We start from the raw sequence: 16,469 nt of genomic DNA on the forward strand, positions 1-16,469 counted from the left end.
ATTACTCTGCATAGAATACATAACATATAACAGAATAAACTAGTTTGCCTTTTCATTAGATCTTTGATGGCGTAGCTAGTTTATTTGTGTGTCCATAGAAATATGATTACATAGCTACACAGGTGTCTGCACATTTTAAACTGTAAATTGTAATTCTCTTTTTGCTGTCTGTATACCAATAGTGTAAATATGAATACACATCTACTTCATAAATAATAACACCAGCTCTGTTCAGACCTGAGATGTTAATGAATTAAAGCAGATTAATACCAAGAACATTTGAGTGTTAAATGTGAAGGCTTTGCCTTTTGCTTTTGCACAATATAACGCAGTTCCCACGATAATGAAAAGCAACCATCCAGAATGTATACCAATTTACTTGTATTATGTGTGATTATGTGTGATTCTACTATATTTGATTGTGTCTCACGGTATATGATCACACATTTTGCTACTTTTTTTTCTACATACAATAATGTTTATGTTCAACAAAATAGAGAAATGATCTTGAGCAAAGAGCAGGATGCGGCACAGGTGGCATTAGAGGAGGCTCTTCCAGAAAGCTGCCGCACAGCATTACAATTTCAGCATGTTAAGTGTAAGTGATTTCTTCCTATTTCCCCAGTATATTTTCAGGGCAGTTGAATTGTTGGTACATACCAAATCAAATCAAATCAAATGTATTTATATAGCCCTTCTTACATCAGCTGATATCTCAAAGTGCTGTACCACAAAGTACCACAATGTTGTTGTGTTGTAATTTTAATCACAGAGATTCCCATTCTATGTTTGATTTAAATAAATACTTTAGGATCAGAAGGAGCGAGCTGCAAAGCGACAGTTACCTGCTCCTGCCACTAGCCTTGCCCCTGTCCAATGAATAGAGAGGGACAGCAGAGGAAACATAATTCACCAAAGACCTGGACTAAAAGGTCTAAGACCTCAAGACATGTTAAGTGTTATGTACCTATTTACTTGTGTTAGTTTACGCATGTAAAGTGTAACCATTTTTTCTAAATAGATAACATATGCCAGTCCTGGCTGCCTCATGTAAAGTGTTTATTATTGTCATCAAAAGTCACAGCGGAGGACATGAACTTTACCGGAACAGGTGACCATATTGCAGCTAATGGCGGGGGTGAGTACCGCCTTAAATAGAGCTTGACACTGGGGTATCTGACCCTCTCCACTGCCCCCCCCCAGAAGTTTTAAATGTTTGTTTTAACCCTAAATTGCCACACCTGATTGAATCAGTCAAAGGCTTGATGATTAGTTGACTAATTGAACCATGTGTGCCAGTTAAGGGCTAAAACAAAAATGCAAAACGTCTGGAGGGGCTGAGGAGATGTTTGGGAAACCCTGGCCTAAAGGAACCCCCAGGGAGATGCCAAGAGTGAGATCTCCCTTAGGGGATTTCGTAATAGACTTATTAAGGCTAGGATCGTTACACTACTCCCTCGGTTCAGAAAACACAACCTGTGCTTCTCTATCACAAATCCCTCACGCCTTAACAGGACATGCTTTTGACCCTCATACACTACCCTACTTCTGCTCATCAGAGTAGCAAATAGTAGGAGGGGGTATTGACCTGAGGTAGGCTTGAAGCCAGGTCGACCCTAAGGAAATCACGCTACACACAACAACCCCAAAAGAGTAAGGGCCTCAAGGCTAGCATCATTCAACTTGTCAGGCAGCATGACTACCTTGTTAGGACATTTCTAACTAGTACAATTGCAATACACTGACCAATTTTAGCTGGCTCACTAGCTTTCATTTCAATGTGGGATTAAATACAAAGTAGTGCTATAAAACTTTCAAATCCTCAGACCGACTGAACTAAGACTTTGTCTTGCAGGCATGAACTCTTAGGTTGCATGTATTGAAAATGGAGTCAAAATGTTATATTACTCCCACTGCTAATGTACATTAAAACTACATAGTTATGCACATGTAATTTAATGACATATAGTACCAGTCAAAAGTTTTAGAACACCTACTCATTCAAGGGATTTTCTTTATTTGTACTATTTTCTACATTGTAGAGTAATAGTGAAGACATCAAAACTATGAAATAAGACATATAATATCATGTAGTAACCAAAAAATAATAATACTTTGAGATTCTTCAAAGTAGCCACCCTTTGCCTTGATGACAGCTTTTATTTATTTTATTTCACCTTTATTTAACCAGGTAGGCTTGTTGAGAACAACTTCAATTTTGTTTTGCACACTCTTGGCATTCCCTCAACCAGCTTCATGAGGTAGTCACCTGGAATGCATTTCAATTAACAGGAGTACCTTGTTAAAAGTTAATTTGTGGAATTTCTTTCCAATCAATTGTGTTGTGACAAGGTAGGGGTGGTATATAGAAGATAGCCCTATTTGGTAAAAGACCAAGTCCATATTATGGCAAGAACAGCTCAAATAAGCAAAGACAAACAACAATCCGGAACATTTCAAGAACTTTGAAAGTTTCTTTAAGTGCTGTCACAAAAACCATCAAGCTCTATGATGAAACTGGCTCTCATGAGGACTGCCACAGGAAAGGAAGACCCAGAGTTACCTCTGCTGCAGAGGATAAGTTCATTAGAGTTACCAGCCCCTCCAAAACTCCCCAAATACAAGTGTGCCAAGCTTGTAGCGTCATACACAAGACTTGAGGCTGTAATCACTGCCAAAGGTGCTTCAAAGAACTGAGTAAAGGGTCTGAATACTTATGTAAACGTGATTTTTTTATTTTTATAAATGTGCAACAAAAACAGTTGTCATTTTTGTGTGTAGATTGATGAGGGAAAAAAATATTTAATCAATTTTAGAATAAGGCTGTAACATAAAAAAAATATGAAAAAAATAATGAGGTCGGAATACTTTTCGAATGCACTGTAGTAAATATACGGCTTTAAGATGAGTGGGAGACTTGAAAAAGCCTGACAACAAAGTGCATCCTCCTTCCTTGAGATTATAATTGATGGGTATGTAATTAGATACGAGAAAGGTTGTACTGCTATGGTCAATCCAACCCTCTCAGATCAGGGAGGAAGGGAGCTGCATTTCAAAGAAACTGCAGCGAAGGATGACAGAACAGTATTATGCAGTACACATGAGAAGACAAACAATGAAATACTTCTTGGACCTTTAAAGTGTTTTAAAATGCATATCAATTTTATTGATTTCTGATTAGATAATAAAATCAAACCTTTATTTAGATGTTTCCAATGTTTAAAAATGCACTTTAATCTAAACACACTTAATCTAAACGTTTTGTTTAAATGGAGCTTTCTAGCAACACAAGATCAACTGATAATTGAACACTGTCAAGAGAGCAGGTAAAGACACTTCAATGAACAAGGTTATCAGCATTTATTCTGTTGTGGAAAAAAACAGAATTTCTGGATGAAGAAAAACATGTTTCACAAGGCCAATTTATATGAACGGTTCCACTTGAGTTTTTCACAGGTTTTCTTAACGCTAGTGAAATTTTCCCCTCAGTGGATATTGGCAACAGGCTCATAAAACTAATAATAAAATGGCATGTGTACAGGATTCTTCCAGCTCTCGTGGACACTGAAGGACACAAAGCCAAAGTAACTGATAGTAAAAAGTACTTTAACATCAAAGCATAGAGTATACAAAACATTAGGAACACCTTAACATTTAGTTGCAGGCCCCTTCTTTAACCTGTCTCCTCCCCTTCATCAACACTGATGTGGATTTAACAAGTGACATCAATAAGGCATCATAGCGTTCACCTTGGTTTTACCTGGTCAGTCTATTTAATGGAAAGAGCAGGTGTTCCTAATGTTGTACACTCAGTGTACATAATGTAGAAGATAAAAAAAAAAAAATGTTTTAAGTACAAAAGGAGGACAGTTTCCCAAATGTCTTATGTCATCCTATAACTAACAACTGCTCTCTGTTAGTGATGGAGTTCTTACGTTCAAGCAGTAATTCCATCATATCTTATTCATCCACGAGTAGTGTTCTGAGGGACATCTCCTCTCACAAGTGGAAGTTACAATGTGACTCTCAATCTTCTGTCTCCAGACCTTTCCCCAAACAGCACACCATGAAGTTCTCCCTCTAGTGACTGTTCTATCAATTTGAAATGAAAGACAGTGTTTTCTCATTGTGTCTGATTGTTATTTAATGTATCTGATTGGGGAAATCATTTTCTAAATTGAGGGTATCTATTCTCTCCTCTATGAGTCCTTAAGGGCATTTTCAGATTGGTGCCAGTGCAGAATCCTTTACCACAGTCACTCTGGATACTGTTTCTCTCCAGTATGAATCCTAATGTTTAATCTCAGAAAGCCACTAGTGCTGAAACCTTTGCCACAAATGGCAATGATATTATTTATTCCCTGTGTGGGTCCTCATGTGTAATTTTACATGTCCACTCCGATTAAATGTTTTTCCACAATCAGGACAGCAAAAAGGCTTCTCCCCTGTGTGAATCATAATGTGTCTTTTCAGAGCGCTGCCAGTGCTGAATCTTTGGTCACAATCATGACAGCGATAAGGTTTCTCCCTTGTGTGGGTCCTCATGTGTGTTTTTAGATTTCCCTTCTGGTTGAATCCTTGGCCACAATGACAACAGCTATATGGTTTCTCCCCTGTGTGAATCCTCATGTGTATTTTTAGATCTCCATTCTGACTGAAACATGTACCACAAATAGGGCATGAAAAAGGTTTCTCCCCTGTGTGAATTCTCATGTGTATTTTTAGACTTCCATTCTGTTTGAATCCTTTGCCACAATGACAACAATGAAATGGAGTCTCCCCTGTGTGGCTTCTCATGTGCACTATCAGCTTACTGTTCTTGCTGAACCATTTACTACAAACATCACAACAAAAACTAGCTGCAATGTGAGTTTGGAAGTGATCTTCCATACTTTCTGTGGACTGAAAACATTTTCCACAAACACCACAAATACCTTCTTTATCTCTATGAGTTCGCACATGTTTAATTAATGAACCCATGTGATGAAAAGACTTACAACACACCTTACAAAAACAGGGAGTAGAATTACTTTGACGGGGTGATTTCAGGAGGGACAACTGTGAAGATTTCCTACCCTTAGTTTTGATATGAGACATTTGTCCTTTTACCATCTTTGTTCTTTTTGATTTGACTGATTTACAACCTGATTGAGGTCCTCCAGTCTCCATACCACTGACACTTTGACTGTTTTCATTCTGAACTGCAGAACAGTCTGGATTTACAGCAGAGAAAGGCTGAGAGACACTGGTTGGTTCTGATTCCCTATAGTCCTCTCCATCAGGTTCTGCTTTGATCTGTTCAGTTGTAGTACTGGGTAGAGTTTCTCTCTCTCCGTTTCCCTCCTTTTGGGCTTGATAGAGATGTGAGGGCTGAGTTGGGTCTCCATCACGGTCACTTTTCACACCGACAGGATCGAATATGAATTCTATGGTATCTGCCTCAAGCCCTTGAAGCTGCTCTTCCTCCTGACTGGTCCAGAGTTCCTCCTGCTCTTCTTTAATCTGTGTGGGTTCTGGGTCCTCCTGTCCCAGACTGGGGCTCCACTCCTGCTCACACTGCTGCTGCTCAGGGGGAACCTCCTCTTCAGAGACAGAGAGATTGAGCTGCTGGACATCTGGAAGAAAGGATGAAATAGAAAAGTCAATGACATTGCAGAACTACCTCCTGTCTGGTACGCCTGCAATTAACTTCTGCTAGTAAAATATAAAGAAATGGGTCTTTCTATATGAATTCAAATCACCTTGAGTGCACCCCTTTTGATTTTAACAAAACATTCCATACATTTTTGCCCATGAATGCCAAAACAAAGTTAACCCATTTTGTATACCCCACCCTATCATGGGACAACCATATCTTGCTTCATCACTGAAAAATATAAGTTGAAAGTTTACAAACAGGGTTGCAAAACGATTTAAATTTCATTAGAAAACGTTCAAATAACAATTAGGGAATGTAACCTTTAAAGTCAATGATCTAAAAACGTGTGAGATTGTTCTTCATCGTAGCTTATACCCAATGTTACATCATCTGGAGGTACACTACATACAGTACATTCGGAAAGTATTCCGACCTTGACTCTTTACGTTACAGCTTTATTCTACTTTTTTTATTTTTTTTAAATACATCTATACATAATACCCCATAATGACAAAGCAAAAACATTTCTTTTTAAATAGCTGCACATTTATTAAATATAAAAACTGAAATATCACACTTACATAACTATTCAGACCCTTTACTCAGTACTTGGTTAAAACACCTTTGGCAGCGATTACAGCCTCAGGTCTTTTTGGGTATGATGCTACAAGCTTGGCACACCTGTATTTGGGGAATTTCTCCCATTCTTCTCTGCAGATCCTCAAGGTCTGTCCGGTTGGATGGGGAGTGTCGCTGCACAGCTATTTTCAGGTCTCTCCAGAGATGTTCGATCGGGTTCAAGTCCGTCCTCTGGCTAGGCCACTCAAGGACATTCACAGACTTGTCCCAAAGCCATTCCTGCGTTGTCTTTGCTATGTACTTTGGGTTGTTGTCCTGTTGGAAGGTGAATCTTCACCCCCAGTCTGAGGTCCTGAGCAGGTTTATCATCAAGGAACTCTGTACTTTGCTCCATTCATCTTTCCCTCAATCCTGACTAGTTTCCCAGTCCCTGCTGCTGAAAAACATCCCCACAGCTTGATTCTACCACCACCATGCTTCACTGTAGGGATGGTGCCAGGTTTCCTCCAGACGTGATGCTTGGCATTCAGGCCAAAGAGTTCAATGATGGTTTCATCAGACCAGAGAATCTTGTTTCTCATGGTCTGAGTGTCTTTAGCTGCCTTTTGGCAAACTCCAAGCAGGCAGTCATGTACCTTTTATTGAGGAGTGGCTTCCATCTGGCCACTCTAATAAAGGCCTGATTGGTGGAGTGCTGCAGATATGGCTGTCCTTCTGGAAGGTTCTCCCATCTTCATGGAGGAACTGGAGCTCTGCCAGAGTACCCATCGGGTTCTTGGTTAACTCCCTGGCCAAGGCCGTTCTCCCCCGATTGCCCAGTTTGGCCGGGCGGCCAGCTCGAGTTAGAGTCTTAGTGGTTCCAAGCTTCTTCCATTTAAAGAATGAGGCCACTGTGTTCTTGGGGACCTTAAATGCAGCAGACATTTTTTGGAACCCTTCCCATGATCTGTGCCTCGACACAATCCTGTCTCGAAGCTCTACGGACAATTCCTTTGACCTCATGGCTTGGTTTTAGCTCTGACATGCACTGTCAACTGTGGGACCTTATATAAACAGGTGTGTGTCTTCCCAAATCATGTCCAATCAGTATAATTTACCACATGTGGACGCCAATAAAGTTGTAGAAACATCAAGGATGATCAATGGAAACAGGATGCACCTGAGCTCAATTTCCAGTCTCATAGTAAAGGGTGTGAATACTTATGTAAATAAGGTATTTCAGTTTATTTTTAATACATTTTCAAAAAAACAGTTTACTGTATCATTATGGGGTATTGTGTATAGATTGTTGAGGGAAAAACAGGGATTTATTCCATTTTAGAATAAGGCTAACGTAACAAAATGTGGAAAAGGGGTCTGAATACTGTCCGAATGCACGGTACATCCAGAAAGTAGAAACCATGTAAATCAATGCAAAAAAACCTGCATCTCCTCTTCTCCTGTGCGTTTGGTAGTGGTAATCGAGCGAGCATTGTAGTAGTTTTCCTTTGTTCGTAGCTAGTGCAGTAATAGTAACACAGTGCAGTAATACCCACAAGGATGGGGTTACGACTCATTTGTGGCGCAAAAACGAGAAGCTAGCTTTGATGTACGTACAAGATGGCGCCGACAGAGGGCCGCCTCGCTTCTAGTCCTTAGGAAACTTTGCAGTATTTTTTTTTTTAATGTATTATTTCTTACATTGTTAGCCCAGTAAACTTTACGTGTTATTGGATATCAGAGCGATGTCAACTTACCAGCACTACGACCAGGAATACGACTTTCCCGAAGCGGATCCTTTGTCCAAACCACCCAGGGCATCTGAATTGATTCCAGAGGCTGACCCAAAACTACATCGCCACAGAAGAGGTAGACGGAGCGGCCTTCTGGTCAGACTTCGGAGGCGCGCACACCACTCACCGCTTCAGAGTATATTACTCGCTAATGTCCAGTCTCTAGATAACAAGGAGGACGAAATTAGGGTAAGGGTTGCTTTCCAGAGAGACATCAGGGATTGTAACAGTCTGTTTCACGAAAACATGGCTCTCTCGTGATATGCTGTCGAAGTCGGTACAGCCACCGGGATTCTTTGTGTGTCGCACCAACAGAAATTATCATCTCTTTGGGAAAAAGGGCGGGGGTGTATGATGCCGAGCAGTTGCCATATCAGGTGGTGATGCAACCGGTCAGGATGCTGTCAATGGTGCAGCTGTAGAACTTTTTGAGAATCTGGGGACTCATGCCAAATATCTCCAGTCTTCTGAGGGGGAAAAGGTTTTGTTGTGCCCTCTTCATGACTGTCTTGGTGTGTTTGGACCATGATAGTTCGTTGGTGATGTGAACACCAAGGAACTTGAAACTCTCGAACTGCTCCACTACAGCCCTGTTGATGTTAATGGCCCACATTTTTTTTTGCTCCACTACAGCCCTGTTGATGTTAATGGCCCACATTTTTTTTAATGTATTATTTCTTACATTGTTAGCCCAGTAAACTTTACGTGTTATTGGATATCAGAGCGATGTCAACTTACCAGCACTACGACCAGGAATACGACTTTCCCGAAGCGGATCCTTTGTCCAAACCACCCAGGGCATCTGAATTGATTCCAGAGGCTGACCCAAAACTACATCGCCACAGAAGAGGTAGACGGAGCGGCCTTCTGGTCAGACTTCGGAGGCGCGCACACCACTCACCGCTTCAGAGTATATTACTCGCTAATGTCCAGTCTCTAGATAACAAGGAGGACGAAATTAGGGTAAGGGTTGCTTTCCAGAGAGACATCAGGGATTGTAACAGTCTGTTTCACGAAAACATGGCTCTCTCGTGATATGCTGTCGAAGTCGGTACAGCCACCGGGATTCTTTGTGTGTCGCACCAACAGAAATTATCATCTCTTTGGGAAAAAGGGCGGGGGTGTATGATGCCGAGCAGTTGCCATATCAGGTGGTGATGCAACCGGTCAGGATGCTGTCAATGGTGCAGCTGTAGAACTTTTTGAGAATCTGGGGACTCATGCCAAATATCTCCAGTCTTCTGAGGGGGAAAAGGTTTTGTTGTGCCCTCTTCATGACTGTCTTGGTGTGTTTGGACCATGATAGTTCGTTGGTGATGTGAACACCAAGGAACTTGAAACTCTCGAACTGCTCCACTACAGCCCTGTTGATGTTAATGGCCCACATTTTCCTGTAGTCCACGATCAGCTCCTTTGTCTTGCTCACATTGAGGGAGAGGTTGTTGTCCTCTGACGTCCTCCCTATAGGCTGTCTCATCGTTGTCGGTGATAAGGCCTACCACTGGTGTGTCATCAGCAAACTTAATGATAGTGTTGGAGTCGTGTTTGGCCATGCAGTCGTGGGTGAACAGGGAGTACAGGAGGGGACTAAGTGCACACCCCTGAGGGGCCCCAGTGTTGAGGATCAGCATGGCAGACGTGTTGTTGCCTACACTTACAACCTGGGGGCGGCCCGTCAGGAAGTCCAGGATACAATTGCAGAGGGAGGTGTTTAGTCCAGGTTCCTTAGCTTAGTGATGAGCTTCGTGGGCACTATGGTCTTGAACGCTAAGCTGTAGTCAATGAACAGCATTCTCACATCGGTGTTCCTTTTGTCCAGGTGGGAAAGGACAGTGTGGAGTGCAATTGAGATTGTGTCATCTGTGGCTCTGTTGGGACGGTTTGCAAATTGGAGTGGGTCTAGGTACCTGAAACCAGGTGCTGTGCCATGCGTGAATGTGAAGCCTGCAACCTCTATTTCCTACCAACCTACTGGTACATCGCTGTGTCAGCAGTAATGGAGATAAACCGGGTAAATTCAATGTGGATTAACCTCACTATATAAAACGGCCTCTCCTTGGCTCTTCTTTGACTTTGGTAGCCAACTCTGTCGTCAAATCTTTAAGTCTCCGCTCTCGCTACTTTATTTCTGCTGGCTTTTTTGTTGTTGTGTTCTGTGGGTTCCTGCGTGTGCTAGACTAATTGTTCTCTGGCTTACTACTCAACCATGTCGACTGTGATGGTTGGTTAGCTAGGCTATTTAGCTGGCTAGGCTAACTTTAGCTGGCTGACATACCTCCATATAAAAGGTGACATTGGTTCGATGGCATTATGTTTTTCCAAAACTTTGGTTTACTTTAATGTAGCTGTAAGGCTAGCAGGGCTAACGTCAGCAGGCTAGTTGGCTATCAACACTACAAGCTGATTTGTGACAAATTCATAACGTATTTGCTTATAAGTTGGCAGAAAATTTTACTGAAACCAGTATTCATAAGTGCAAACGATTTTGTTTAATTTTAAGTTAAACATATGAGTTTACATTATAGGGAATATTACGTCACAAGCCGCAAATGTTTTTTTCCGGCATGACTCTGGCATTCTTCTGAATTCTGATCAGTTTTATGTAAGTGAGGTGTAACTTTCCATTGTTAGTGTTGATGCGTATTCTAATGCAAATCCATGTTACATGTGGTTATGTTTATGCTACCTAACCTCCTCCCAGCTGCCCACTGCACTGAGGCTAGGAAACACTGTCACCACCGATAAATCTACGATAATCGAGAATTTCAATAAGCATTTTTCTACGGCTGGCCATGCTTTCCACCTGGCTACCCCTACCCCGGTCAACAGCTCTGCACCCCCCACAGCAACTTGCCCAAGCCTCTCCCATTTCTACTTCACCCAAATCCAGATAGCAGATGTTCTGAAAGAGCAGCAAAATCTGGACCCCTACAAATCAGCTGGGCGAGACAATCTGGACCATCTCTAAAATTATCTGCCGCAATTGTTGCAACCACCATTACTAGCCTGTTCAACCTCTCTTTCGTATCGTCTGAGATCCCTAAAGGATTGGAAAGCTGCCACGGTCATCCCCCTATTCAAAGGGGGAGACACTCTAGACCCAAACTGTTACAGACCTATATCTATCCTACCCTGCCTTTCTAAAGTCTTCGAAAGCCAAGTTAACAAAACAGATCACCGACCATTTCGAATCCCACCATACCTTCTCCGCTATGCAATCTGGTTTCCGAGTGGGTCACGGGTGCACCTCAGCCACGCTCATGGTTCTAAACAATATCATAACCGCCATCGATAAAAGACAGTACTGTGCAGCTGTATTCATCGACCTGGCCAAGGCTTTTGACTGTCAATCACGGCATTCTTACTGGCAGACTCAACAGCCTTGGTTTCTCAAATGACTGCCTCACCTGGTTCCCCAACTACTTCTCAGACAGAGTTCATTGTGTCAAATCGGAGGGCTGTTGTCCGGACCTCTGGCAGTCTCTATGGGGGTGCCACAGGGTTCAATTCACGGACCGACTCTCCTCTTTGCATACATCAATGATGTCGCTCTTGCTGCTGGTGATTCTCTGATCCACCTCTACGCAGACGACACCATTCTGTATACTTCTGGCCCTTCTTTGGACACTGTGTTAACTAACCTCCAGACGAGCTTCAAAGCCATACAGCAATCCTTCCGTGGCCTCGAACTGCTCTTAAATGCAAGTAAAACTAAATGCATGCTCTTCAACCGATCACTGACCGCACACGCCCGCCCGTCCAGTATCACTACTCTGGACGGTTCTGACTTACAATATGTGGACAACTACAAATACCTAAGTGTCTGGTTAGACTGTAAACTCTCAATCCAGACTCACATTAAGCAGCTCTAATCCAAAATTAAATCTAGAATCGGCTTCCTATTGCACAACAAAGCATCATTCACTCATGCTGCCAAACATACCCTCGTAAATATCCTACCGATCCTTGACTTTGGCGATGTCATTTACAAAATAGCCTCCAACACTCTACTCAGCAAATTGGATGTAGTCTATCACAGTGACATCCATTTTGTCACCAAAGCCTCATATACTACCCACCACTGCGACCTGTATGCGCTCGTTGGCTGGCCCTCGCTTCATTTTCGTCGCCAAACCCACTGGCTTCAGGTCATCTATAAGTCTTTGCTAGGTAAAGCCCCGCCTTATCTCAGCTCATTGGTCACCATAGCAGCACCCACCCGTAGCACGCGCTCCAGCAGGTATATTTCACTGGTCATCCCCAAAGCCAACTCCTCCTTTGGCCACCATTCCTTCCAGTTCTCTGCTGCTAATGACTGGAACAAATTGCAAAAAAAAAATATAAAAAAATAAAATAAGAATAAAAATCACTGAAGCTGGAGTCATATCTCCTTTACTAACTTTAAGCATCAGCTGTCAGAGCAGCCTACCGATCATTGCACCTGTACACAGCCCATCTGTAAATAGCCCACCCAACTACCTCATCCCCATATTGTTATTTATTTTTTTGCTCCTTTGCACCCCAGTATCTCTACTTGCACATTCATCTTCTGCACATCTATCACTCCAGTGTTTAATTGCTAAATTGTAATTATTTTGCCACTATGGCCTATTTACTGCCTTACCTCCCTAATCTTACTACATTTGCACACACTGTATATCGATTTTTCTATTGTGTTATTGACTGTACGTTTGTTTATCCCATGTGTAACTGTGTTGTTTGTGTCGCAAATGTTCGCAGTTGTAAATGAGAACTTGTTCTCAACTGGCCTCCATGGTTAAATAAAGGTGAAATAAAAAATAGCCAAATTGATTAGTCACAGGAATCAGAACTAATAAAGCCAATGCAACTGCCTGTTTTACTAAAGGTAGGCCTACCACATGGATGGATGGGCATTCATCAAATTCCATCTATGTTTGGTTCAGATTTGGTGCGGCAATTTATTTATTTTCAACGTTCATTCAAAACCGAAAATGAACTCGATTTCAACTTCCGGAAAATAGATTTTTCAAAGTACAGAAAATATTCATTTTAAACGTCCTGAAAATATGCATTTTAAAACAACCAGAAATTTAAATGAACTTCACTTCAAAGTCTCTAGACAACACTTACCTACTGTAATTTGCGGGGTTGTAGGAGGGCAACAATTGTTTGTCTCGCCTAAGGCGGCAGAACGGCCAGGACCGCGCTTGTCAATACAATCTTTGCCTATACCTTCCGAATGGTTGATCATTCTGATCCAATATTCACATTCTGACCATTTTACCATGGACAAATATGTAGCCAATTTAGTTTCGTTCAAATTAAAAAAAGGTGCGGTCAAAAAATTCCCCTTTTTGATTGACTAATCCTAAACTTCGTTTACAAAATAATTACCTTTGCTCCAATGTCCTATAAAATGCAGATTGAATTAGTTAGACAAACGTAATGGGTTGGCCTACCTGCTCTGTGTGGGTTTATCTCAGGTTGAACAACAATGTCAACGTCGAGCAGACTCTGTAGACGGATCACTTCCTCCTCATACCCTGCAATAGTTTTTTCAACAACCCCGAATATCTCCTCAGCAGCAGCTGTTAATCTCTCGTTGAGGAAAACCCTAAAGAAATTTATTTTAGACATTTGTAGAAAATGCAAGTTGAGTAGCTAGTTTGCCAGATAGATGGCGCGTTGTGTTGTTTTCATCACGTCCGGGATCAGCGACAAAAGCATCCGGTTGCAAAATATCGTCACTAGTTACTACAGCCACAACGTCATCATTATGGCTAAACCCCGCCTATTTCTACATTTTCTCTTCTTAAAGTACCTCCCCTCGATCGCTTCAAGGAGAGGGAATGTATGACGGACCAAATCTACTGTAATTAATAAATAAATGCACACATAAATAGATAAATGCATTAATAAATAAATGCACCCATAAACATATACATACATACATGGATGAATGAATGCATACATAAATAGATACATCATTAATTTACTTTTCTACTTTTTCATTTTATTCATTTATATTATGTCTTCATTTATTGATTTCTATATTTCTTCCTCCAATATGAACATGAGTGTCAAGTAAATGTATGTGGGTGGTATCTAACACACCATTGGTTGATCAATGCCAAAGCGAGTTGCTCGATAGCATTTGCCAAGGGATGTTAGGCTATATAAGTTATCCTGAATGCGGTCAAGCTTATGGGCATGTGGCAGCAGTGTGTAAGAGGGAGGTTCCTGAAAAGGTAGAGAAAGATGGGTCAAGGGGGAGGGATCCTGAGAGGAGTAGTGTGAGTAGTAGATACTATATGTTTTCATTTCAGTCTCCTCCATTTCCACTAACTGAAGTTCATTGTAAGGATTGTTTTATATCAATAGTATAAAATGAACAGCTATACAGAAAGACTCATGTGAAGGCCTAATTACAAAGGAGGAACTTCTAGATGCAATTTTTGTATTTGTATTTCTGATGGATGCTCATTAGCTGCTGCATTGACAGCAGCTACTCTTCTGGGGTCCAGCAAGTTAAAGGCAGTTTATACAATTTTAAAAACATTACAATACATTCACAGATTTCACAACACACTGTGTGCCCTCAGGCCCCAACTCCACCACTACCACATACAGTGGCAATAAAAAGTATGTGAACCCTTTGGAATTACCTGGATTTCTGCATAAATTGGTCATAACATTTGATATGATCTTCATCTAAGTCACAACACCCAATGGTGAGGCAGGTTGGATCTGCTATTTTTATACGTTATAACTGGAACCTCCATCAGAAGCTAGCCAGCTTACTAGTTAGTAGTTACTGTTAGCCACGGCTAGCGGTCTTCACCTTTAGCTCAGACACCAGCCAGCATTAGCTCGATCAATACCTGCCAGTTTGCACAGCGCGATATCAACCCAGAGCATATCGGACTGCTTTTCTCCATCACATCACCGGATTCCTGCCGCAAGCTCTGGGCCATTACCCCGGATTCTCGCAGCTAGCTAGCTGCAACTGAGTGGCTAACGCCTCTGTCCTGAAGCAAGCACCAGTTAGCCTTGAGCTAGCCTCGAGCTAGGCCCATCTCCCGACTAGCCGAAGAGGTATACCCGCTAATTTGTCGGCTACAATACCTCTTTTGCCAATTGGCCTGGACCCTTTATTTCCGACACGGAGCCCCGCCGATCCATCACGACTGGTCTGCCGACGTAATCGTCCGATGTGGTTTCAACAGGCTTTTCCGTTGCGATGTCACTGAAGACCAATCTGCTAGCCCCGGCCCACTAGCTTTCTGAACGCCGTGCCTCCCGATCGCCTAGCATAGTAGCGACTACCGAACGGCTCCCGGACTCACCTATTGCTGCTCACTGGACCCTATGATCACTCGGCTACACATGCCTCTCTCTAATGTCTTGTCCTCTACTGTTTCGGTTAGTTATTGTTTTATTTCACTTTAGAGCCGGAAGTCCAGCTCAACATGCCTTAGATAGCTCTTTTGTCACACACCCCACACATGGGAGACCTCACCTGGCTTAGCTAGTGTCTCCAGAGATGCAAGCTCTCTCATCGTCACTCAATGCCTAGGTTTACCCCCACTGTACTCACATCCTACCATACCCTTGTCTATACATTATGCACTGAATCTATTCTACCACGCCCAGAAATCTGCCCATTTTATTCTCTGCTCCTAACGCACTAGACGACCAGTTCTTATAGCCTTTAGCCGTACCCTTATCCTACTCCTCCTCTGTTCCTCTAGTGATGTAGAGGTTAACCCAGGCCCTGTAGCCCCCAGCATCACATCTATTCCCCAGGTGCTCTCATTTGTTGACTTCTGTAACCGTGAAAGCCTTGGTTTCATGGATGTTAACATCAGAAGCCTCCTCCCTAAATTTGATTTATTCACTGCTTTAGCACACTCCGCCAACCATGATGTCCTAGCAGTGTCTGAATCCTGGCTTAGGAAGGCCACCAAAAATTCTGAAATTTCCATCCCCAACTACAACATTTTCTGTCAAGATAGAACTGCCAAAGGGGGCGGAGTTGCAAACTACTGCAGATAGCCTGCAGAGTTCTGTCATACTATCCAGGTCTGTGGGGGGGGGGGGGGGGGCAGACGGAGCGGTCTTCTGGTCAGGCTCTGTAGACGGGCATATCACGCACCGCTCCCGAGCATACTACTCGCCAATGTCCAGTCTCTTGACAACAAGGTAGACGAACTCCGAGCAAGGGTTGCCTTCCAGAGAGACATCAGAGATTATAACGTTCTTTGTTTCACGGAAACATGGCTCACTCGGGATACTTCATCCGAGTCGGTACAGCCACCTGGTTTCTTCACGCATCACGCCGACAGAAACAAACATCTCTCTGGTAAGAAGAAGGGCGGGGGTGTATGCCTTATGATTAACGAGATGTGGTGTGATCATAACAGCATACAGGAACTCAAGTCCTTTTGTTCACCTGACCTAGAATTCCTTATAATCAAATGCCGGCCACATTATCTACC

General features: G+C 42.4%; 1 non-coding gene across 1 annotated transcript; it reads right to left on the bottom strand.

The window, feature by feature from the left end:
- Positions 1-3,141: 3,141 nt before the first annotated feature.
- Positions 3,142-13,720, bottom strand: LOC106584464 (uncharacterized). The gene is made up of 2 exons (XR_014382326.1): positions 13,431-13,720; positions 3,142-5,615 (listed from the first exon to the last, which is right to left on the bottom strand). It is a non-coding gene; the product is annotated as an uncharacterized LOC106584464 (transcript).
- Between the last annotated feature and the right edge of the window lie 2,749 nt (positions 13,721-16,469).

The sequence above is a fragment of the Salmo salar genome, chromosome 23, assembly GCF_965601325.2.
Source record: "Salmo salar chromosome 23, fSalSal1, whole genome shotgun sequence".
Lineage (NCBI taxonomy): Eukaryota > Metazoa > Chordata > Actinopteri > Salmoniformes > Salmonidae > Salmo > Salmo salar.